This window comes from Lygodium microphyllum, chromosome 22 (assembly GCF_053477565.2).
Source record: "Lygodium microphyllum isolate KBCC chromosome 22, Lygodium_microphyllum_v1.1.10, whole genome shotgun sequence".
NCBI lineage: Eukaryota > Viridiplantae > Streptophyta > Polypodiopsida > Schizaeales > Lygodiaceae > Lygodium > Lygodium microphyllum.
The window spans coordinates 81,977,750-82,001,782 of record NC_141156.1 but is presented as its reverse complement, the minus strand read 5'-3'; the positions used below and the strand labels follow the sequence as shown (position 1 = coordinate 82,001,782).

The following is a 24,033-nucleotide window of genomic DNA, read 5'->3' as shown; positions in this document are numbered from 1 at the left end:
GCAAAAATAAGGTCCAGGAGGACTATGCACAGCAAATCAGGGATTCTATGATGGAAAGCACACTTCAAGAGAACCCTGAAGAGCCTCAACAAGGAGAGATTAGTATTCTCAATGACGCTTTGTGTGCCCATAAACTAAGACATAAGGAACGTCATGAAGCTATTTTGTCAGTAATGGAGCATATGATTTTATCATTTGGTCAAACAAAGTCTACAATGGAACAAATGGTTTTATCTCATGGACAAACGAAGTCTACGCTTGATAAGTTGATGGAATCAACTACCCAAACCAAGGCTTCCATTGATAAATTAGTAGAATCCAATGCTCAGCTTATGGCAAAATTTTCTCAATTGATGCCATCGCAAACAGGATCAAAAGAAGCTAATGAGAAGGCTTGTTCAAACAATGACCCTTCAGTCCCACTTCAGCCATCCAACCAAAATGGTTATGGAGATGGAATCATTGGAAGAAGAGGTATTCCCAATAGTCAGTATGAAGTAGGAGAAGCTTCACAAAGGCATGATGACTATTTGGGCAGTTTGAACGGCGCCAATACTCAAGCTTTTGGACTGCATACTCAGCATTCTAGGGGTGCTTTACCAACAGGAAGATTACAGGGTAATTCTCAGCCACCTGTTGGAAGATTTCAATCTCATTTTGGGGGTTCTGTACTTAGAAATTCCGATCAGCCAGTTTTGGGACAGCAACCTTTCCATGATAGAGAGTTCAAGGATAAAATTGTTTTATCCAAATTCAATGGCCAGTCATCTTCACCATCAGAATTAGAGGAATGGACTTCTAAGATGGAGTCTTATTTCGACATATTTCCTAAAACTGATGACATGAAGATACATTTTGCCTCCCTCCACTTAGAAGGATTTGCTCACACTTGGTGGAGGTATATCAAGAAAGAGAATGTACTTATTGAGAATTGGGAAGCTTTCAAGGCACTTATGGCTGAAGTCTTTGTTTCACCTCTTGAAAAAGAGAAGTTAGAACGAAGATGGTATAACTTGGAACAAAGGAGCCTAAGTGTAAGAGATTATATAAACCAATTCCTCAACTTAACCATGTATGTGGAAAATTACAACTTATCTCCTTATATTTGTAAGAAGTTGGAAATAGTTAAAATGTTGATAATATGCCATGTCACACTGACATTGGTATATAAGGAGATAAGTTGTAATTTTCCACATCTTTTTGACATATCAATACAATTACAATCTTTCTCTCCCTTCTTGCTCCAAGCTTCCATGGCTTCTACATCTTTCCTATCTTTCTCTCTCCAATTCTAGTCTTTCTCTCTCCTCGTCACTCTATTTCTCTCTCTTCCTGCAGTCTCTCTCTCCTCTGCAGTCTTTCTCTCTCCTCTTCTTCTCTCCCTAGTTCTCTCTCTGACAAGGACAGACGCCAAGGAGTCTTTCGGAAGGTCTTATCAGTCTCCTCCCCAAAGAAGGAGACGGATTGGAGCTATCCCAGTGGAGACCGATCACCTTACTGTCAGTGGAGTCAGGCACTGGCGAAGATTATTGGTAGGCGACTCTGCCCTGTGCTTCCAGACTTCATTCATGACACACAGACAGGCTTTGTCCAGGATAGAAGCATCCTAGACAATGTCTTCACCTTCTTTGAGGCGACAGAGTGGGCTCAACACAGTAGTCAGGGACTGGATGTACTTCTCCTGGACTTTGAGAACGCCTATGACAAAGTAAATTGATACTTCTTAGAGGGCATCATGGTGAGGTTGGGCTTCGCCCAAGCATGGATTCGCAGGGTCTCCGCACTTTACAGGACGGTGACCAGCAAGGTTCCCATAGGTGGCAGGTGAGGGGAGGAGTTTCGACTGGAGAGATCAGTCCGGCAAGGCTGCCCCCTAGCCCCGTAACTCTTCTTACTCTTTGTAGAGGCGATGTCTCACTTCCTCAGGTCACATGTGAGCGGGTTCGCGACCTCCAACTACCAGTGAGAGAGGAGACAGAGTTGTTAGACTCAAAGTATGCAGATGATACAGCACTCTACATAGAGAACAATGAGTTGATGCTGGGGAGAGTGAGGCTGGCTCTCGAGGTGTTCTGTACTACAACAGGAGCGAAAATCAACTGGCGAAAGTCACAGGTTTTCTTACAGACCCAAACTCTAGCACAGAGTGGGGCGTCCACTTGGGATTTAGATGGGTGTGCAGAGGATAGTCCATCCGTTACCTAGGGTTCCGGGTGGGACTCGACATCACTCCCGCCCAACAGTTTCTTCCAGTCCTTAACTCTATTCGGAGGAAGTTGACCTACTGGAGTACTGCTCGCCTTTCCCTAGCAAGTCGAGCCCTGGTGGTTAACCAAGTCCTCCTAGCGACGGCTTGGTACATTGCCTCGTGTTGGTGCTTCTCGTCCTATGTAGTTCAGCTTCGTCGCCTAGTGCGGAACTTCCTTTGAGCCGAGTCAGACAGTTCCAAGGATTCTTGGGCCAAGGTGGCATGGGCGACCATCATCCGGCATCGGTTAGAGGGAGGGCTTGGAATTATAGATCCAAAGTATCAGAGTATGGCCCTCTTGGGCAAGCTAGTAGTCCGCAACCTCACACCAAGAGACTCCCATGGAATGTTACGGGGTTTGCGATCTAGGGCTTTCCACGTCTGCCACGTAGCGTAAGTATTCCAGCCGTTCCCACTTAGGACCGACCTGAATTAGGGTTTTTCTTATTGGTCATTTCCTAACAGCAACTAGCGTCGAACCCAAGCGAACTACTTTACGCAGAAACGCTAGGTCCGAAGCAGATTCACGCTGCACTTGGTTCAAGGAGAATGGGAAACGAGAGGGATGCTAAGCTTAACCTCTCTGCCATAAGGCATAGTCCCATTCCGTTCCCCTAAAACAGCGTAAATCGGGATCAATTATGACTCTAGGTCAACGCTTTTGTTGTTCGTGTTCTTTGACGATCTTCTGCCTGTCCATCGTGATTTGAGAAAAGTTCCCGGCCAACCGGGACCCCCCATCCGTAGGACGGACCTATGGCCACATCCACCGCACTTTCCTCAGGTTGTTTTAGTTATTTAATTATCTAACACATTTAGTTGGACATGTATCAATCAGCTTCCTTAATTAGCCCGTTAGGCACTGGTTCATTCACGTAATCATATCACTTGACATAGAAAAACAATGTCAAACAAGTTCCTTTTTAACAGGTTATCATATTTATCTTTGAAATACATAAAGTCCAGCCTGTAGGCTTATTCACAATCCGCCCGAAGGCTATCCAGCAATCCACAGGGATCACTAAGTTTCCGCCCGTAGACTAGTATGCGGGCCTCGAGATCCAATCCCAAGTCACGTTAGCCTCTTGTGCAGGGCCCAGAAGGCGAGGGATTTACGGCCAGAGCCCCCCCTGGCACCCAAGCGTCCTCCTGCTCCAAGTAGCGCTTAACGGAGAGACCTCTCGCGGCGGGTTCGGTCCACCTTCCCGGGGCGGTTAACAACCCCCTTGGTTAGGGTCAGGCAGGCAGTCGAGGGTAACTGAAGCTGCCTCTCCCTTCAGGCCTTCAACCTAAAGCATTAGATATCCATTTATCCTTTAATTCTTTGATCAAACAAAGCAAAACAGTGCTCTTAAATCTGTAACAAGCATAAACATTTCCATTGGTTGTTTATTGTTAACCAACTACTAAGGAGCAAATCCTTCTTTCCGAATGCATCCAGCACTCGATCCGGGATCAATTGCGGTTTGGCAAGATTCCCTATATCCTGGGTTAGGGCCGTACCCTATTAACCCGACTTGGTCAATACCTTAAGTTCATATGTTATTCCAATTTACTGGCTTGTCCTTTGCTTCAAGCAATTATCTTTATCCCAAAAAGATACTATATTAGGATGATTATTCATCCTCTTGAAAGATAACTTGCGTAAGAATCTGCCAACCTCATTCCGAGGAATTGGTCATTCCCTTGTGATCCAATCACAAGATCATACGACTCTGCACTTGTTGCACAAGTGTCGCATCAAACTATGGGACTATTTACCCTTCGAATGGAGTCACGAAACAATCTGTTCATGATTACATTAGGCTGACGTTGTCAATTCCAATTTCCATCTTTTTCTAGCGAGAGATTTCTAGGGAAAAATCCTAGATCACTTCTCAAGTATGTTCTGTTGTCCCTACATTCCGTGAACGTGGGCAAGTCTTTAGGACATAGGAGTTCCAGCCTTGGCAATACGAGCGACTAGGTCATGTGTTAACTCCTAGTTAATTCTTTGGAATTGGATTAACTCTTCCTAAACGAGTCCCTTCACGGTTTTTAGGTGTTTAGGTTTAAGCCAACTTGTTTAATTCTTGAAGATGATTACACTATCATTTCCATAAACACATGACTCATTGTCTACGCGTAAGTTGATTTTCAACCCTAGCTTTTCGGTTTAAGATCAAGCATAGGTTAGGTTATAGCCCAATTCCAATTAATCACCCTATAGCTTGCGAATAAGATTCATGCTAAAACATGCAACCTTTTACTAATAAATATGCAGTTGAAAAACGATATTTATACCAATTTATTAGAGTTATGCAACCTAGTAATCATTTCATGCCTTGTAATTTCCTATGGATTATTAGCACTTTCCATAATGACTCATTCCGAAGAAGATATGTCCTAATAATGAGCATGCAATTTATACTTCCATGCCTAAACGGAGTGCACTATCTTAATTCCGTTTTGTAAATGTGGATATTAATCTAAGTTCAGTTCATTGCAATACATAAAACTATTTGCTAGAAATGCATATCAATTTTTTGCTCACTTTATTTTGTTCGTTTTATTGAAAATACTAATGACCGAACTTTTCTGTCTCGTGAGCTAATTCTTTCAGAGTTAACCTAAGTATTTAAGACAAAAAATGCATCCTATCTCCAGCAATTATCCTCGCACGATTGAATTATAAGAATACCAAATAAAAATTAGGAAGGAAAACCTGGACTTGTGGTGAGATGTCCACGTGGATGCTAGGAGACGATCCTCCTACGATTGCGCCTTGGGCTTTCTTAGGAGCCATCGCGAATGCAGCCTTTCCGTCTTGGATGCGGCTTTGCGAACTCCCTTTTGAAATTCCACCGTCCTTTATGAGTTTTCTTTTCCTTCCTTTCGTAGAAGCTCTTTGAAGGGATACTTCAGTGGAGGAGGGGAGAAACCACGAAAATGGATTAAAACCCGGGAAGGGGGTGTTTCAAAATCCTCTGCGGAGTAAGGCCCATTAAAGCCACGGGAAAGGCTTAATGGCCTTTTTAAAGACTCACAAGAAAAGGGGAAAATAGAAGGTGAAAAAAAACCCTTTGGATATAGAGGATTGTGTATGGGGAAAGAAGGTGTCAAAAGACCCTTAACACCCTCTTTCTTTTTGTAAGGGGGGAAAACAAAGGTATGCGAGGGCCCTTAGGGAGGAAATTTCGTGTATGGGGGTGTTATATGCAAGAGCACATGAACTAGGGCTAGGAGGGAGCCCGAAAGAAGGTTTTTGGGGGGAAATAAGAAAAAGGGTATAAAAGGGTTAAAGAAGGAGTTCTTGCATAGGGAGGGGGAAAAGGACTTAAGGGCCACTTGAAATCCCTTCAATGGCAAATCAGGGGGGGGAAAAGGGGCTAAGGGAGCCCTTAGGAGGGAATTATTGCGAGGGTGGAAAAAAAGCTTAAGGGTCCATATGAGGGCCCTTTAGGGTAAAACTTTTTGTGGGGAGGGGAAAGGATGACTCCCCAAGTGGCGTCAGGGCGGACCAGGAGGCGGCTGCGGCGAATTTCTTCCTCCCTCCTCGACCAGCGGAGCAGCACAGCGATGGCCCTCTCCTCCTCTCGACAAATTCTGAACGCAGTCAGTCTACTCTTCCTCCTCACTGCAGTTAGACGGCGATGTGGGCAGGGGGATTAGACTGCAGCATCGAGTAGAACTTGGCGGCGTGTGCAGATGCTCCTCGGAAGCACCAGCATGTCGACGTTTTCAATCTCTCTCTCCCTCACGATTCTTGCACACAGAGCCTCCCTACTTAGCCTGCACACCTTGAATTTTTATAGGTGAGGGGAGGGGGATCCTCCCTCCCCTGCGTAGCATCACGCATGACCACTTCTCTCCTGCAAGCTCCATCAAGGAGCTTAATCACTCCTATTCCCCTCCCCCTCCAGCACGACAATCGGCTGGGGGGGATAAGGGGAATAATTAAAAAAATTGTCATTTATCCAATTCAATTATCCTTTAGAAAGGCGGTTCACGCGTGCCTTCGGAATGTTACACCTGGAAGGTTCTATTGCAGGAGGGTCTCCAAGATTGTAGACCGAGGCTTGGTGGTGATTAGAGGCCGTCCTTGAGATGGATCTTCACAACGGCCCAAATCACTCCCCAAATCCCCCTTCCTACTATGCAGTCTGCTTCATGTGTGGCAGGGCCTCCGTAAGGCCCTAATTCAAAGCCCCCCAAGCTGCCAGGAGAAGATAGACCGCCAACTGGTGATCTGGAACCCCCAGATCAGAGATCAAGATGGGGTACAGATTGGTGAGCCCCTCCACATCCAGTGGGCTGGTTGGGAGGCTGGGCCGGCCCGTACCATCAAGACATGGCGGGAGGTGTACAGGATGGGGGACGAGGAGGTGCTGAAGCGAGTATCAGGCTGCCAAAGAGAAGTTGAGTTGAGAAGGAAGATTGACGCAGCAATACCTCAAGAGTGGCTTGGCCCCCCGATACGAGAGCCGGTCATAGCAACCAGAAACGTTAGAAACATTTAGAAACGAAACGTTAGATACGTGTTTCGTATGTTTCTTTTTCTAGAGGGGGTAAAATAAGAAACTCGGGTTTTTTTATATAGGGATTTTTAATAGTTTTGACCGGGGAAAGAGATTCTAAACTTCTATGGAACTCTCTCTTAAACAAGAATGGCTAATTGAGCTTGAGTGATAATAGAGTCAATTGAGAATAATACATTATACGTTATATATCCATGATCCATTATTGACTTGTCACTTATGTCACAGTTAGCAAGCTATACTATGGTTTAGAACTCAAACATTATGATTCATACATATCATACAAAGAAAATTGAAATTAACATGTAAATAGCCTATCTATAATATGGACAGAATCAAGTTGTAACATCATGATTCTCATTTCAAAACAAACTGACAAAATGTCAAAATCGAGAATGAATCGTAATATATCATAAATAACTCATAAATGAGACTAAAGTCGTATAGTATTCAAATCTCAAGACAAGAATAGATACTAGATTGACAAAGTCCGATAACTAAATAAAATCACAAAAAATACAGTCTCTCATCCAAAATCTTGAGCCCTCATGAGTTATTACACATCATCATCATCATGTTTAACATTGCCCAATAGTTTTTGTCAAAAAAACCATGTTTTGGATTCCAACTCACCAAAATAAATAAATAAATAAATGAAAACACCTACGTTTTTTACTCTCAGAAATGTTTCGTACTTTAAGAAACATTTTGTAAGTTTTAAATTTCAAAGAAATGTGTTTCTTAGCTGCTTTGGAGCCGGTAGAGATCGGGGGGAAGGTATGGGCTGCTAGGTTTTCACCAGCAGGTATCCCCCTACAGGTGGCAAGTAAAGTGGGAGGCGCGCCACATGGGACATTCTTTACTGTGCAGGAGGGAGGGGGTCTGGCCCTTGAAAGAGGGTAGCAAGATGAGGGGATAGCTGTCCTCTCATGGAGAAGGATTCGGGTGGTTGGCCTTTAGAGGCAGACATGGCGGCTGGATCCCTATGTCTTCTAGGAGGAGCTCAAGGAGTGGCACCTCTGGATTTGGGAGGACAACCCACTTGATGAGCTGGAGTGGGATCCAAGAGAGTAGCTATGGCTGGCCACTACGGTCGCCAAGAGGCCAACGAGAATCCTGGAGTATACAGCCAAGATTGGCAAACACGTACTGATGCAGGAGAACTTGGATTGGGCACCGTTGCGTGGCAGGTACTGGGCAGAGCACATCACGAAGGCTTTCCGACAGACTTTTTGGCGCCACCTATAGGATAGCTGGAGGCTGAGAAGAGTATCGTATTTCTTATGGCCAGTGGCACATGGAGGCTGGCGATGGGAAGTTGGTTAGCCCAGATGCAAAAGGAGGGTGGTTGTAAACATTACACACAGCAGCCTCTCGAATCTTCAAAGCACTACCTTTGGTCGTGTGAGGCAGTGCAGCTCGTATGCCTTGGATGTATCTCATGGGGAGCTTTCTACTAGCAAGCAGTCAGCCAGGGCCGTCACCTTCTGTACGAGGCTGGGATGCAGGACACGATATTCATTATTGAGGCAAGGTCGTGCGCAATGGTCGGTTTGGAGGCTCTACCCATCCACCAGGTACTGGAGCCCACAGCAAACCGCTCTGAGGTATGGGAGATCATAGGAAGTCTTATTGGATGGCATATCTAGAAGGCGCAGTGTCAGGAGATTTTTGGCAGAGAGAGACTTTCAGTATAGGCGACTTTAGCAGAGCTTTGGACCTCCATCATCCACTCCCTCCGCGGCCAATGGGACTAGGTGCAGGGCAAGTCTCGAGCTCGTCAGCAGCTCCGTTTTCATTTCATGTGCACTTGGGGCGGCCAGGATCTGTTTTTCGCGATACAGGCATGCAGTCCCAAATGGCAATACACCCCCCCTCCATGGCTTCTTGCTTCCATCCCCCCTAGACCACCCTGAGAGGCTTATACACTTGATATATCTGTGACTCTACATCAGCTCCAGCTAGTCTATTGAGCATGAGCACTTCCTTGTATTCAAGTTTTTCTAAAGTAATATAATTAGCCACACTTTATTTACAAAAAAGAAAAAACTATCTGTAATCTGTCAAACACTAATCTAGCTTCCTGAGCTGCATTTGCTACTTCCCGACATCCCCAAAGACTACCTACTGCATTTCAGGATCCGTCAAAGAACGACACTCTTCTGCTCATACTCTTTGCTCTAGTCCCTAAGACATGGAAATTCTAGGTTTAGTATTCACCTTGCATAGTGTGTTTGCTACATTAAGCATTGTATTTATTCGTTATTTAGATTCTTTCATCTTCTATATCATTGTCTCTATGTTATCCAAACCCTAACTGTGTTTTTCTATCAATTTGTGCGTTTGTTCTCCAATTGTATTTGTATTCTATAGTTGAGTACTTCTTTACACTCAATCCTACACGGAATCATGAAGGGAGAGGGCACCACTCTTGCAAGTTGAAGTGACTTAGCTTGGGATGGAGACATCGATACTCCACATTCAACAATAGGTTTCACTTTCTCCCTTGGATTTGGAGCTATTTCGAAGTAGCAAGAAGCAACCTATCATGGCTCTTTCATCAACAAAGCCGGAGTACCATGCATTATGCTCTACAACACATGATAGCTTCACCGCATGTTGGTAGAGATTGGTTTTGCATAAACAATGGTAATAAGCAACCAAAGTTATTAAATGTATTTTATTCCATCAATCCCTGTTATGGTTTTCATTTACAGCCCCAAAAAGGCTTTATTTGTATCATTTATTAGTGTTGAGATGCCACCTAACCACCTAAGAGAGTCTAGATGTCATGAGAACATGTATTTTTTAAACCTCACTTAACATGTGGATTAATTTTTAATCACATGGTTAAGTGAATGTTGCGCATGTGAGGTGTAACTGGATTAGAGTAAATTTACGAGCCCAGGACCCAAGAAAATCACGAGATGTCAAAGGCAAAAGTTGCTATAAGTTATGCTGCATAGGTACTTGGTGGTATCCGATGCCAATTGTTGACCTAGGTCATTCATTTTGCCATAAGTGTCAGTTGGTGACACTAGAGAAGTGGCGTTTAATGATACTTAACGCCAATCCGATGGTCAAAGATGGCGCTGAGACACTCGGAAATGGAAGTTGCCTAGCCAATTTCATTATTGGCCAGTCAGATTATTTTTCAAGGCATCAACATAATTATTAGATTAATTTTTCGGTATTTAAAGACCGAAATTTAATATTTGATTATGGATAATGCTAGAAAACCATTTGAGAAAGCTGCCACTTGTCAAAAATGCCCATGTAAGACTGAAAAACGTCTTTAGAGGATCGAGAGGGGCATTTTTAGTGTATTCAGCTTGCAAGAGAGAGAGAGGAGATGCTGTTGGTTTGATTTGCAGCCATTGGAGGACTTTCTAAGGTACCCAGGGGCAAGAGAAGACCAATCAACAGCAGGTGATAGCATCTACAGGCTGTTGAGACAACGTAGCAGCGATAAATGATTGATTTTCTTCAATTATTTGCATCTACAAGCTGTTGAGACAGGGCAGTAACAATAAATGACAGATTTTCCTCAATTCTTCGCGAAGAAAGTCTAAATTTTCTCTCTCCTCAACATTCTCTCTCATCTCTGAGCCTTTCTACAGCCTTGCTCTGAAGATTACAGCATTGAGACCACCAGAGGTTGAGAAATTTCAGATTTCTCTGCTGTAAACCCTAATCTGCAGCAAAAATTAGAGTTTAGCAACAGCATCAGGAACCATGCCAAAAATTAGAAGCTCCAAGACTTGGATTCCACAAGGTTGAAGCTGTTTTCAGTCAAATTTAGGTGGAGGGGCCAGAAAATCAATGAATTTGGGGCATTTTCTACCTCCATCAAAGCAAATGAAGGCCAATTGACTGCCCGAATCAAGGGGCAAATCCGATTTGAAGACTTGCTGGTCATTTTGGACAATAAGGGAAGTTGGAATACTGAAAGGGGTTGGGAGAATCCCATTGCACATCAACTTCTTCTTCAATTAAGTTAAATAAATACCGAAAGGGGCACCAATTTGGGGCCAGCAGGGTATCCAATGTCCAAGATTATATGGTAAAGTGTGTATTTTAGTTTTATGAATTTGTTAATTGTTGTAAATAGTGCTTAATCATGTTATTTACTACCCTATCCGAGGAGGAAGGCTAGTTTTACTAGATGCCACTCTAAAGAGTTCAGTGACTCATGCCTATAAATAGGGCATGGACATTCATCCATCTTCACTCTGCACTTACCCTTTCTTTCATTCTTCATCATTCCCCCATCACACCTTCAACCTCAGTCCTCTCCCACTATTGTCCACACCCCTACCTTGGCAAATATCTCAGTTCGTGGTGTTGTCCAACAGATTGTGACACCTTACCAATTTTGGCGATTTCATTCTGGAGACCTTCACATCACCATCAACACTCCAAAGTGTTGTATTTTGAGTCCACACAGCCTAGCAATTTGTTCTTCATCATTTCCATTGCTGCATTTAATTTGTTCTTCATCATTTCCATTGCTGCATTTTCTGATTTCACTCCTCCCTGCACTGGTATAGCAGATCATCTTGATCACTATTGTGTGTTTCCAACTCCTACTACCACCCCAGCACCCAGACAATAGCTCCTAAGTTCTAGCCATCAGTCACTTTATGGAGACTGCATTTGCAGAAGTTTCAAGCGGTCTACAGCAAGTTACACCCTCTATATGAGCTCTACATCAGATACCTAGGTTTTTTAGTTTTATTCACTCTTGAAGGAATGCCCATCTGTCGCCTATTTGCAGCCACTCACACAGAGAGATCTTCGCCAATATTGTTGGGTATTCTTCTCCAATTAGCTGCCCAACAATCATCTTGACAGCAGCCATTATCTTGGAGAGATTTCAACATCTCCGACAACTCGAGGATTGTGTTTCGCTCCTCTATTGCTCCCCTTCGTCTTCCACTGTCTACTCTAGCATTCCACTCCCGAAGGACTATGTTTCACTCCCTCCATAGAGCAGCTCTTCTCCTTGTCACTGACCCCTCTACTTGAAGAATTGTGTTTCACTACCTTCATAATACACATTCCTTCCAGGTGCTACCACCTATTCAGCCAAGACAGTGCAGCCATCTCCTAGTTTTGCTCTATTGTATCAACATGATTCATTCAGCATTATTCAATGTTCATCATTTTTCAATGATCTTCTACTTCAATATTTCTAAGTTTCTTTGTCTCAGTGTTTGCGGTGCACTCTGTGTTTCTCCCTGCAAACCCTACCATCTCTTGATATGGTATCAGAGCATACCGAGCAAAGGTGCTCAAAGAGCTAAAGATCCTCTTTGTCAAAGAAAGCAAAGAAAGGTTGTGACATCGGCAATGCTTTCAAATTCCAAAGATTATCTCTACTACATTATTTAGGAAATATCATTATCTTCTTCTCCCTCCCAACCTTCCTTTACAGGTTTGACATACACACGCTATGGCTTCTCCAAAGACAAAAGCACAGACCACTAGGTGCTCCTATAGTGGCAAGAATGGTCAAACCATTGCCTATTGTCATCATTGACCTTTGCTCCCTACCCCACCAAAGTATATGCGTCTACCTCTCGGCACTCTTTGTGCCACCTCGCCATTTTGGGTGATAGAGATCATTTTGCATCGGCTATCAAAGTTTATGCTCCAGGCAATAAGATGCATATGACACGCACTAAGCCCTTCCGAGTAAAAGGAGGCTCTAAGACTTCACGAGGCTATAAGACCTCCTGGATACCACTGCAACATGCTATATGAAGGTTTCCCCCAACCTACTTTTGGGTCCAATGGTTTTCACTCCCCACCGCTCTATAGTCCGCTCCACTGAGAGACAAAGGCTATTGGATACCGACTTTTCGGCACTCCCCTCTATCGAGAGAGAGAGATTGTTTGACTCCTTTAACTTTGCAGTCTACTCCACCAAGCAACAAGGACTATCGCCCACCCACAACTCCACACGAGCTACACATTTCGCCTACTCCCTTGTATGGCTCCACAGACACGGACTCCAATGAGGGCATCGACTAGATTGTTCGTGATACCCCTTTCTCCATTCCTCTTCCTACTCAGTTTCAGGAGGCCACCTCTGGGAGCTGTCCGACCAAAGGGGGATTCAAAGGGTGCTTCAAAGGGGGATCCTATTTCTTCATTTTCAGATAGAGTGCATACCTTGGTGAAAAGCCTTTGTATTCTTCATCTTACCTTGGATGGGGTGGTCGACATCGAGCTGTCATCTCACATATCGATACCCAAAATCTATAGGTTCTACCGAGATCAGGGCCTTGGATGTTTCAGCCATGACTCAATGGCTATTCCTTCATATCCTTACTACTTTCAAGTATAATACTTGGATTACAGCATGGAGAATTGTCCTAGGGCACCTTTTTGGGCTTGAGAGGGGGTGTTGGGCAACCAAAGTCATCAAGTGCATTGTGTTCCATTAATTTCTATTTTGGTTTCCGTTTACAGCCCCAAAAACGCTTATTTGTATCATTTGTTAGTTTTTAGGCACACCCTAAAGAGTTGAATGAGTCATGTGCTTATAAATAGGACATGGGAATTCATTCATCTTCACTCTACACTTACTCTTTCTTTCATTCTTCATCATTCCCCCATCACACCTTCAGCCTCAGCCCTCTCCCATTGCTGTCCACACCCCTACCTTAACAGGTATCTCAATTCATGGCGTTGTCCAATTGATCATGATGCCTTACCAATCGGTTATTTCATTTGGAGGTCTTCTTTACATTGCCATCATCTCCAAACGCTCCAATTCGCTGTATTTTGAATCCACACAACCTAAAAACATGTTCATCATCATTTCCATTGCTATATTTGCTGGTTTTACTCCTCCCTAGACCGGTACAACAAATCATCTTCATCATTATTGTGTATTTCCCTCCTACTGCCACCAGAGCACCCAAGCGACAATTCCCACCAATCAACCACTTTATGGAGGTTGCATTTGCAGCAGTTTCAAACTGTCAACAGAGCACATTGCACCCTCTTTATCAGCCCTCATCAAATACATGCGTTTTTGAGTTTTCTTCACTCTATCTACAACCACTTACACATGGAGAGATCTTCACCGACATTCTTGGGTTTTCTTCTCCAATTGGCTACCCAGCAGTTGTCTTGACAGTAGCCATCATCTTAAAGAGATTTCGACATCTCCCACAGCTCTTGAGGATTGTGTTTCACTCCTCTACTACTGCCTTCATCTTCCAATGTCTACTCTAACATTCCACTGCCCAGAGGACCACATTTCGCTCCCTCCATAAAGCAACCCTTTTCTTTGCCATCAACACCTCTACTTGAATGATTGTGTTTCACTCCCTTCACAATACAGACTCCTTTTAGTTGCTGCTCCCTAGTCAGCCAAGTCAATGCAGTCATCTCCTAGCTCTGCTTTATTGTATCAACATGATTCATTTAGCATGTTTCAATGTTCATCATTCTTCCTTCATTTTCTACTTCAATGTTTATGACCTTATTTATCTCAGTGTTTTCCGTACACTCTATGTCTCTCGCCGCAAACCCTACCATCTCTCAACATGATATCATATTATACAGTTCCATCTTTCGACAAACAGGCCCTATAGTGCTACAAGATGACATGAGTGTTCTTGTTGTGGTGAAGAACCCCATGTTTCATACTCGCACAAAACATAGAGGTGCAGTATCATTATGTACAAGAGTTGATTGCAAAGTCCAAGTTAGTGGTGGTTTACTAACCCACAAAGAACAATGCAGCTGATCTCTTCACAAAGCCTTTGTCTCAAGCTTCCTTGCTCCATCACATGCATTTGTCAAGCCTTCAGCCACTCCCTAGAATCTGAGAGAGGGTGTTAGCATTCCATGTATTTTATGTTATTCATCTCTTGGTTGTGAGCTCCGTCAAATTCTAACAGAGGCATTAATGCTCTTACAGTGACTGCATTTCATTTTCCAAACTGTTAGTCTATTTTTGGTGTATTCATACTATACACAGTGATTTGGTTTAGGTGTATTTGAGTTTGCACCTGTTTTAAGCTGAATTCACACTAGCTAGTAGGCAATTTGTGGGAGGCAGCATTTGATGCAAGTCAGTTGTCAACTATTTCTGGTCAGCCTCTTTTTGGCTGTGGCAGCTATGTATACAGCTGCCCCTCATTGCTGCTGACACACATTCATCATTTCAGCCAGCACACTCTTCACTCAGACTCCATCTCACCCATTTTCCTGATCCAGTGCCCTCACTGATGCATATCACCTGCATGCACGGGCTGATCAGTCCCGCCTTTATTCAGCACTCTATTTCAGATCAGTTCATTCTTTGATCTTCTCTTCCCTTCTCTCTTGGTGTTCGGATTTCTTTTTTGTTGCGCACTCTCACAAATACATCCCTTTGTAGATGAATTTCTCTCCATTTAAAAGTTGCTCACTAGGCAAACCTCTTGATGTAACTTAGTTCTTTTTTTTTCGCTTAGTGAAGAACCATACACTTGCCCATTGCATGCCTAGTTTCAAATCCTTTACTATCAATGCAATGATTACTATGCCAAGAGTTAGGCCTATCAGAAATAGAGGTTCATTTTACTTTTAAAATATTAATTTTAGTTAAATCAGTGTTTGTTTCACATTTTGGTGACACAATGGGTTTTATTGGCAATATATAAGCCAATCATTGGACGAGTATGAGCCCCATGAGGGATGTTAGAGGAAATGATCAACACTGTTGGGTAGCCCCTCTCCCCCACTCTATTCGGGTTGCATATTGAAAAGACATTAGATTATGCTGTTTGGTTGGGAGGACATGGAGCTGATGTTACTATATTTTGATGCTATTGTGCTCATCTCAGATACTCCAAAGGGGTTGCAATGAAACCTAGATACAATCTGCTAGTTGTTAGGGATGAACATAGATTTCTATGGGGAGCGTCTTCTCCATCTGTCCCCCGATGGTTTTGTGATCCACCCAAGTTTCATGGACATCCACCTCTCTCATAGAGTACAGTGTTGCATTGGTCGGCTTCACAAACCCTCACACCCATGGCAGATGGAGCTCAATCCCTATGGAGCAAATCCCTCCCACATGAGGATCAGATTTGCTAGCTTCAGCCAACAACTAAGGAGTACTATGTATGCAAATGCCTAGTGTATTACAAGATCAAAGGGCACCCAAGAGGGATTTGGACCACTATCTAGGGTAATGGAATTTCGAGATCAACATTGCCTCCAACTCTTCCTATTGAAGGTACACAAACATAGAGAGCACCTCAAGAGGCACCTTAGGTATATAGGGTAGTGCACTCTTACAAACGTTTTTTGAGCTGCAACCACATCAGATACTTTAGAGCACACCTCAAATAGACCTATGGAAACTCCACTTGGAGTTACCTTGGATAAGGCAATGGAGAGATGCAAATTGTGTTGCCCATAGCCTACCGATCCACAGCCCCACTTGAGACGCCATCAAAGGATCATATGATATTGGCAAGCCACCGAGCAGCCCAATCTCTGCGGTTTAGCAAAGGGGCATCATAAGATGATTTTTTATGCTCTTCTTCCCTCCACAAGCTGTCATGTCAATTCCACTACTTTTCCATACTTCTAGATATATCAAGTCCCTAGTTTTCATGTCTCCAAATATATGTTGATTCCTAGCTAGTTGTTACTTTTCAAATAATCGTTATTTACTGTTGTACTTGGGAAACATGACAGTTTCCAAGTTTTAGATGTATGTACTTTTGTCTTAAAGGCTGATTTGGCCTCTTTTACACATTAAGCCGATGTGCTCACACATAAAATCCTAGGGTCCCCACACTAAGTTATGGCTATTTGGTACTCTAGTTACTTTCACAGAATTGTATAGAGTATAGACTTTGACCACCACAACAGATCAAGTCATAATATAATAGATGGAGATCAATGGAGAGACCACTGATATGTTAGCAAATATGTTAGTTCATGGCTGAGTTTGTGCATATGATGCAGGAGGCTGGGCACCTTGATACTTTAGGCATTTTATTTAGCCTTTTCTTTATGTGTTTTATGGCATTTTATGCCAATTGGCCAGCATTTAATGCTGGCCAACCAGCCCACATTTATGGCTGCTATTTGGCCTATTTATTGTCAATCTCTCTTCCTCCTCAATCATTCATCATCTAACAGGTTCTTGTGGAGAGAGAAGCCGGTGCCAGTGCCTTCACAGCCAATGACTCACATTGGTTATGTACTGTCTCATGTCTCGGTATATGGATTCCATTTCCCCAATGTTCTAAGTTCTCTTCTCTTGCAGTGTTCTTCTATTCTCTCTTTTCTTTCTCGTCTTGTGTTCGGCAGTTTTTTTCAACATACGTATGCGCTTCCATTGCTGCATCCACTTCTTACACGATATCAGATTTCAATTTCTATGCTCTTGCTACTGTGTTTTTCTATTGATTATAGGACCACTTTCCCTCTTCTGATCAAGTGACCTACTACTGCTTGATTATGCCCTGTCTATCATCCACCGCAGCCTGTGTTTTGTGCCCTGCAGCCTACGTCTTCAGATTGTGACAGCTGTCAGCCCTATAATCGTCAGTGTGCTGCATTAATTACTCAAATAGCCTGCGTTTTTGGTTTTCTAACCCTAACCATGGCTGAATGACTGTTTCTATAGGTTGTTTTTACTGTTTTGGGTAGTTTTTGACTGAGTTTTCATCACTTTGCAGCAATTGCCCTGCTTTTCTGATCAGATTTTTGATTACATTGGATGTGAACTCTCATTTTGAGCAGTCTTTGCTGTTGGTTTGGCTGTACTCTCTCTCTACATACCTTCACTCCATCTTCTCTTCTTATCCTCTCCTTATGGCTCCTCCGTGCACTTCTACAAATGATAAGTTGCATGGACCTAACTATTTAACTTGGAGCGCTATCATGAAAGCCCGGTTTGTGCAGAAGCGGTTATGTTACATTGCCTATGGAGCTATTCCACATCCTCTGTGTCCTTTTCCGATTCCTGACGATTTTGATGAGGTCAATCATGAGGAAGTTGTGCTTACATGGGACACAGATGATGCGCACGCCTATTTTGTTCTTGTTTGATATATTTCTAAGGAAGTTCTATTGGCAGTTACCTCCTGCATGACATCTTCCGAAGTATGGTCGAAGCTTCAAATGTTGTACAAGGCACCTTTCACCATGCGTACAGTGACACTTTCTGGACAACTCCAACACATGAAGTTAAAGCCCAAGGGCACTACTCAATCAATTTTTCTTGGTGTTACACAGGTACAAGACCAGCTTCGACACGTGCAGTCTGCTCTTCTAGAGGCACACCTTGTGGAAGCAGTACTCTACAAGCTCACCTCGAAGTTTGGAGTGGCCAATGCTTTGAGGGCACAAAAATCATCTACCCCTATGGACTTCACACATATACAATCCGTGTTGCTTGAGCATGAGGTATCCTTGCATCTACAAGGTAGGCTTCCGTCTCATCATGAAGGATCAAGTAAGGCTTTTGCACCTTCAGAGAGGATTCTAGTATTTCTTGTTATATGGACTTTGATGGATTATCATTATTGCCACATTATATTGTATCAAATCACCCATGATCTGAGAGAGGGTGTTAGCAAATATGTCAGTTCATGGCTAAGTCTGTGCATGTGATTCAGGAGACTGGGCACCTTGATATTTTAGACATTTTATTTAGTCTTTTCTTTGTGTGTTCTATGGCATTTTATGCCAATTGGACAACATTTAATGCTGACCAACCAGCCCACATTTATGCCCGATATTTAGCCTATTTATTATCAATCTCTCCTCCTCAGTCATTCATCATCTGACAGGTTCTTGCCTCGAGTATTCTGATTTCTCTTCTTTTGCAGTGTTCTTGTGTTCTCTCTTTTGTCTTGTGTTCAGCAATTTATTTCAGTATACGTATACGATTCCATTGCTACATCTACTTCTAACATAATATCCATGATTTCTAGGATGATTAGATTAAGGCATTAATCCCACACGAGATTGTTAGAGCTGAGCTGGGGGCTCTTCCAATTGTGGTAGAGACTCTTACCATATCAGTGACATTCATACATAGCTTATCAGAGCACCCGCACCATAGATATACATGATTCCTTGAGTCCTCACGACAGCTTGCTATAGAGGGTGATCCCTCATATTGTTATACCCAAATGACATCATGGTTTGACTTACATGGTCTTAGCATAGATAGGCTACCTAGTTTCAATACTCCCTTAATGCACCGTCTCTCGCTCTCAATTGATTATAGAGATTGGCAAGACCATCAAATAGTATCTTATTCAACTAGAGACCAAAAGAGCATTGTTGATATGAGTACATGAGATAGGGACAAACATGGCTTTTACCAAGACCATTTAATGGCATCACGTATATCAATGCCCGGTATACTATGAGATCAAAGACCACTTTCATTGTCTATTTAGGGATGCATTTGGACCACTATTGAGAGTCATGGACTATTCTGACCAGAGATGCCTTGGTTTTTTTCTCCTAGAGATATGAGGATTGAGAGAGACCATCTTCAGAGGCAAAGCACCAATTTATCCAGGGCCTATCCAGAGACAGCTCATAGATTTCTCCATAAGAAGCAACCAAATAGCCTCGAACCAAACTCAATAGCCTCAACTCACATGTACCCCAAGGACATTGATTGATCAAGTAGTCTAGCTTCGCTGATCCAAGCATCCACCAAGAGCTTGGTAAATATGTTGACCACATATGCACAAGAGGATACAACATATCATAGTTCAACCTAGAGCTAGACCACTGAGGTTCTTCTCTACATGGGAGGAAATTGAGGTTATGCTTCAGCAACAAATGAGGGAGTTCCTAAGATAATGTGTACCCTCATACTACCAGCTAGTTTCTTTCCATTTAGATTTCTTTTGTTCTATATCTCCAAAGACTACATAATTTTACAAACAATAGTAAGTTATGGTCTCATAGGTCATTCTGGCCTCTTGCAGACAATAATAAATCAGTTCTCTCTTTCTCTCTCTCTCATATACACACAAGATATGACGAGAGAAGATATCATATCGATTCATGACTATCACTTGGTACCTTTTGAAAACTCGCTATAGACAGGCTATCATAGGCAAAAATGGTAACTGGAGGTGGTATTACTGTGGTTGACAAAATTGACCACTCCTCGCTGCTGGCTCTTGTATAGAGCATTGCATCACTTTTGAGTATGTCTATGAGAATGCATTTCCCAACTACCTCCCAACATTGAGGTGGTACCATCCTAGCAGGACTGCAGAGCTGAGATAATGAATCCTCTTGATTATTAGAATCATTGTCATGGCCCAAAAGTCAAAGTCCTAAAGCATTATTGCCATATCACTATCACCCCAAATTGTACATCATCCTCTCAACAAACATTATTGCTGCCTCATGTTTGAACTGGTGTAGGCCCCACAAGAGCTGCACCTTGCGGATCAATACAACAACCCCCCAGCTCTGACGGCATGCTCTGACAAGCACAATCCCTCAAGCCTAGCTTCCAGCTCAGTCTAGAATAGTTGACCTAGCACTTTCTCTGTCTCCATGTCTCCATTTCCTTCTCACAAGATTCTATATTGATCTCAGACCAAGTGCATCATCTGACAGTAGCAATGGAAGTCAATGTAGGCAGAGATGAAATTTAAAAAAAGGCTGTAATAACACTCTGTTTCTCTGATTAAAGAGACTTGAGCAATATCATAAGAACATTGTTCCTTGAATGCAACGGCATATATATACGCAGGAGGCTTCGTGCATTACAAAAGTACGGTATACATTCCTGCGAAGCGTCTGCAATCTCCTAAGGGACTATAGCTTTGTCAGACTAAATTGTTAACTACCTTAAAGGGAGGTCTCGAAGATTATGAACACGATGAGTAGCCAAAGACAGCCATGAACGGCGGCAGCTGCTGCTGCTGCAAAAGCTCATCAATCAAAGGGTTGCCCGCGCTGAGGGAGACGGCACCTCTCATAAGCCTGAATACTCCACTGTTTTCTTCTCATGCTTCTCTTCAGCAAAGGTACCGGCGGCACATGCCAACCTAAGACTTGTCTCGTCGTCGACGTGGTCTCTGCACCGGCCGTATTACCAGAGAGAGAGAGAGAGAGAGAGAGAGAAAGCGGTTGTTTAATGTTCATCGTTTTTGGGCCCTCGGCTATGCCCATATTGATTAGCACTTGACTTATAAAAATAGGAGAATAATAATAATAATAATAAGTTTTCGCATGGTGTTCATTGTTTGCTATCCTAGCCATCACCTCCTCGGCTACAAGAGCTTGTTAAGAGATAAAGTGGCAAAATTCAAGGATGGCAGGTCACTATGTGCTCCACGCTACACTCATACCGAGACGAACAACCATCTCTTTTGGTTCTGCAGAGCTGCCAAAGGGGCCTAGAAAAGCATGAAAGAATGGATGAAGCTAGCACAATTCAACGAGGGCATAGGAATGAGAGCTGCACTCCTAGGCGATCCAGTGAAATTTGATGAAGAGACTATCAAAGTGTGGAATATCATAAGGGCTGTTGTTTTGTCCACACTCTCGAAGAATATAAACAGAGTGGTGATGAAGAAGGAAGGGCCTCTTAGCAAAGAAGTTCTAGTCAATACGTGTAAAGAGGATATGCTTGCTCTACTAGGTAGACTTAGAAAAAAGGGACATGTGTACAAGGTAGCCTTTCATAGCCTCACTAAGTGTAGATAAGCATGTGGCAATGCCTATCCATCTCTAGATGTCTTTTTTCATTCTCACTAAATAAACTACACATTATAAAAGAGATTGTTGGAGTTACTTCTCTTCTTCTTGTCCATTGCATACATGCACATAGGGATAAAAAACATGGCTTGCCTTTGGTGGAGCCTCTGGTGGAGGGTAGGGATTGAAACCAATACGGATTTGCCACTAGTGGAGGTAGGGTTGGAAAGTAGTACAAGCTCTTTCAAGATTAGTTTGATATCCAAATGTACGGGCTTGCCTCTCCTTGAACCATGCACTCGCCTTTTTCAAGATTAGTTCGGTATCCAAATGTGCTCATAATTGTGCATCTCTGAAAACTTATTGCAATCCCCCTCATTTAGGTAAGACACCTCAATGCAACATAATCCAATATTCACATGGCATATCCTATGTCTTTTGGTAACATGAGTGATATGTGAATATGTTGATTATTAATAATTCAAAATGGTGTTCCCTTTGCCTCTTGTAGAGTTGCATATCCCCCTCATTTAGGTCAGATACCTCAACTCGACATAATCCAATATCTAGATGACATATCCTACATCTTTTGGTGACGCGAGTGATATGTGAAGATGTTGATTATTAATTATGCCAGATGGTGTTCCCTTTGTCTCTTGTAGAGTTGCATATGCCTCAGCCTTGTCACACAGTCAATCAAAGTACACACCAAGTATTGTTGGTGCATGCATTCTCATATATAGTCATAATAGCAATCAAGGCTATTACTCTCGTCTAAGTAACTATAAGAGAAAACTTTTCGGGTCATGATTGGATGCATTTTTAGCTTAACCATCGCTAGCAGTTTAGAGTGGATAGAGTACTCACTCCAATCATCTCACAAACTTCTTAATCATAGTTGTAAAAAGTTCTCAATCATCATCACAAAGCAGGATGGCTTGAATAAACATTCTAAGGTAATAATTCCTTTTAAATTCTTACAAGGAGTCCAGCTTGAATAGATAGTCTAAGGTAATAATTACTTTCGAATGTGATTATCAAATCAATATTTATTGACACATTGATGATTACCATTCAAGGTAGTAAGGTTGCAACATGCGCTAAGGTAATAGCATACTTGAGCATGTGATTACCATCTTATAGCAATAAGGGTTTTCATATTAAGACTTTATCTTGCTAGAATTTGAACATAACCTTTTCTTTGGGTATCGGCTTATTGCTTCATATGATTTGTAAAAATTCTTCAAATGAGCATCCATATTTTATCCTACATAAATCTATCCTAATTTATGTGTGGTAATGCATCATTGCTTTCTAGCTTTGATGCTAGCCAACACCTTCCTAAATGAAAGGACTTTTAAGATGTACAAGGTCATATAGAGTCTCTAGGTGCTCTTGAGATTTCTTGTATGTATTTATGATACTTTTTGTTTATCATAATATATAATGAGATATCATTATTTCACACCAAACATCTTGCTTGGAGATAGACAAGACTCAAATAAAAGAAATAATAATAAAAGGATACATATTTGTTGTTGCTCATAAAGGAGCAACATAAGGAGCAAAATTAGAGGATATATCTAGTTGGTAAGCATCTCCTAACACATGGAGTTGATATTACTAAATCATACATCCTTGGTGGTTACTAGCCATGCCCTTGTATAGTTTTTTATATGCAGACTTCACTCTTCTTTTTTGTGGTTATGATATCCACTATCAAATACTTGTTGCATCAATCAAATGTGAGAAGAATTCCCATGTGTTTTCTATTACATGGTTTCAATGTAAAGCTTTTTACAAAATTCATTAAGTATAAATAACTAATACTAAGATTTAATTTAAACGCAAGCTGTAAGTGACTAAACATAGGCATTTTAACCTACAACTCTCTAACAATTTGTGCCCTTTTTAAGTGCTACAACCATGTTAGATGTAACTTTTAGTTATGCATAGAGGTAAGTACTATAAAGGAGTAAGTTGTAGGGCTAGGATGGATCTCATGATCTTAATTACCATCAAGAAGTAGGTGTTGCTTTCACATAGTGTATTTTAGTGTGGGAGCTTTCGCTCAACCGCCAAGACCCACGGACCGCTTATTGTTTCAAGCGTTCCAAGCGAGCTCTAATGGCTAATCTCTCACCTAGCCGACGCACCGCCGATCCTACAAGTGTAGTGAGCTTACCTTGATGCTTGATCGAGTACCCTCCTCTCCCTTGCACTCCGGTAGCTCCACAATTCTTGATGCTAGCTCAAGCATCCTCAAGCCTCCTCCATCTCCAAGCTCCATCTTCCATAGCCGCGCGCGCAAGAGAAGAGAAGAGAAGAGAAGAGAAGAAGAGAAGAGGAGATGGTGAAGAGCTTCACCCTCTTGATCCCTCACACACTCACTCCCTCACACTCTCACACTCCCTCTCTCAAGAGCACACACAAGCAAGAAGGAGAGAAGAAGAGAGGAAGAAGAAGACTCTTTTTGCCACACACCAAAGAATGAGCTTCTCATTCACTTTTCAACTTTATATACAAAGCCCTAAATCCTTTTTGGGCGGTCATCCC

At 42.5% G+C, this 24,033-nt stretch overlaps 1 protein-coding gene across 5 annotated transcripts in view; it reads right to left on the bottom strand.

Moving 5' to 3' along the window:
• Positions 1-20,925, bottom strand: part of LOC148017346 (uncharacterized) — a 117,471-nt gene extending 96,546 nt beyond the window's left edge. For 4 of the 5 annotated variants that reach the window (XM_087663428.1, XM_087663425.1, XM_087663424.1 and 1 more), the window contains exon 1: positions 20,625-20,925. The gene's annotated coding sequence lies outside the window, so the exon portion shown is untranslated. The remainder of the gene's footprint in view (positions 1-20,624) is intronic. The other variant, XM_087663426.1, reaches the window with a different exon arrangement.
• Between the last annotated feature and the right edge of the window lie 3,108 nt (positions 20,926-24,033).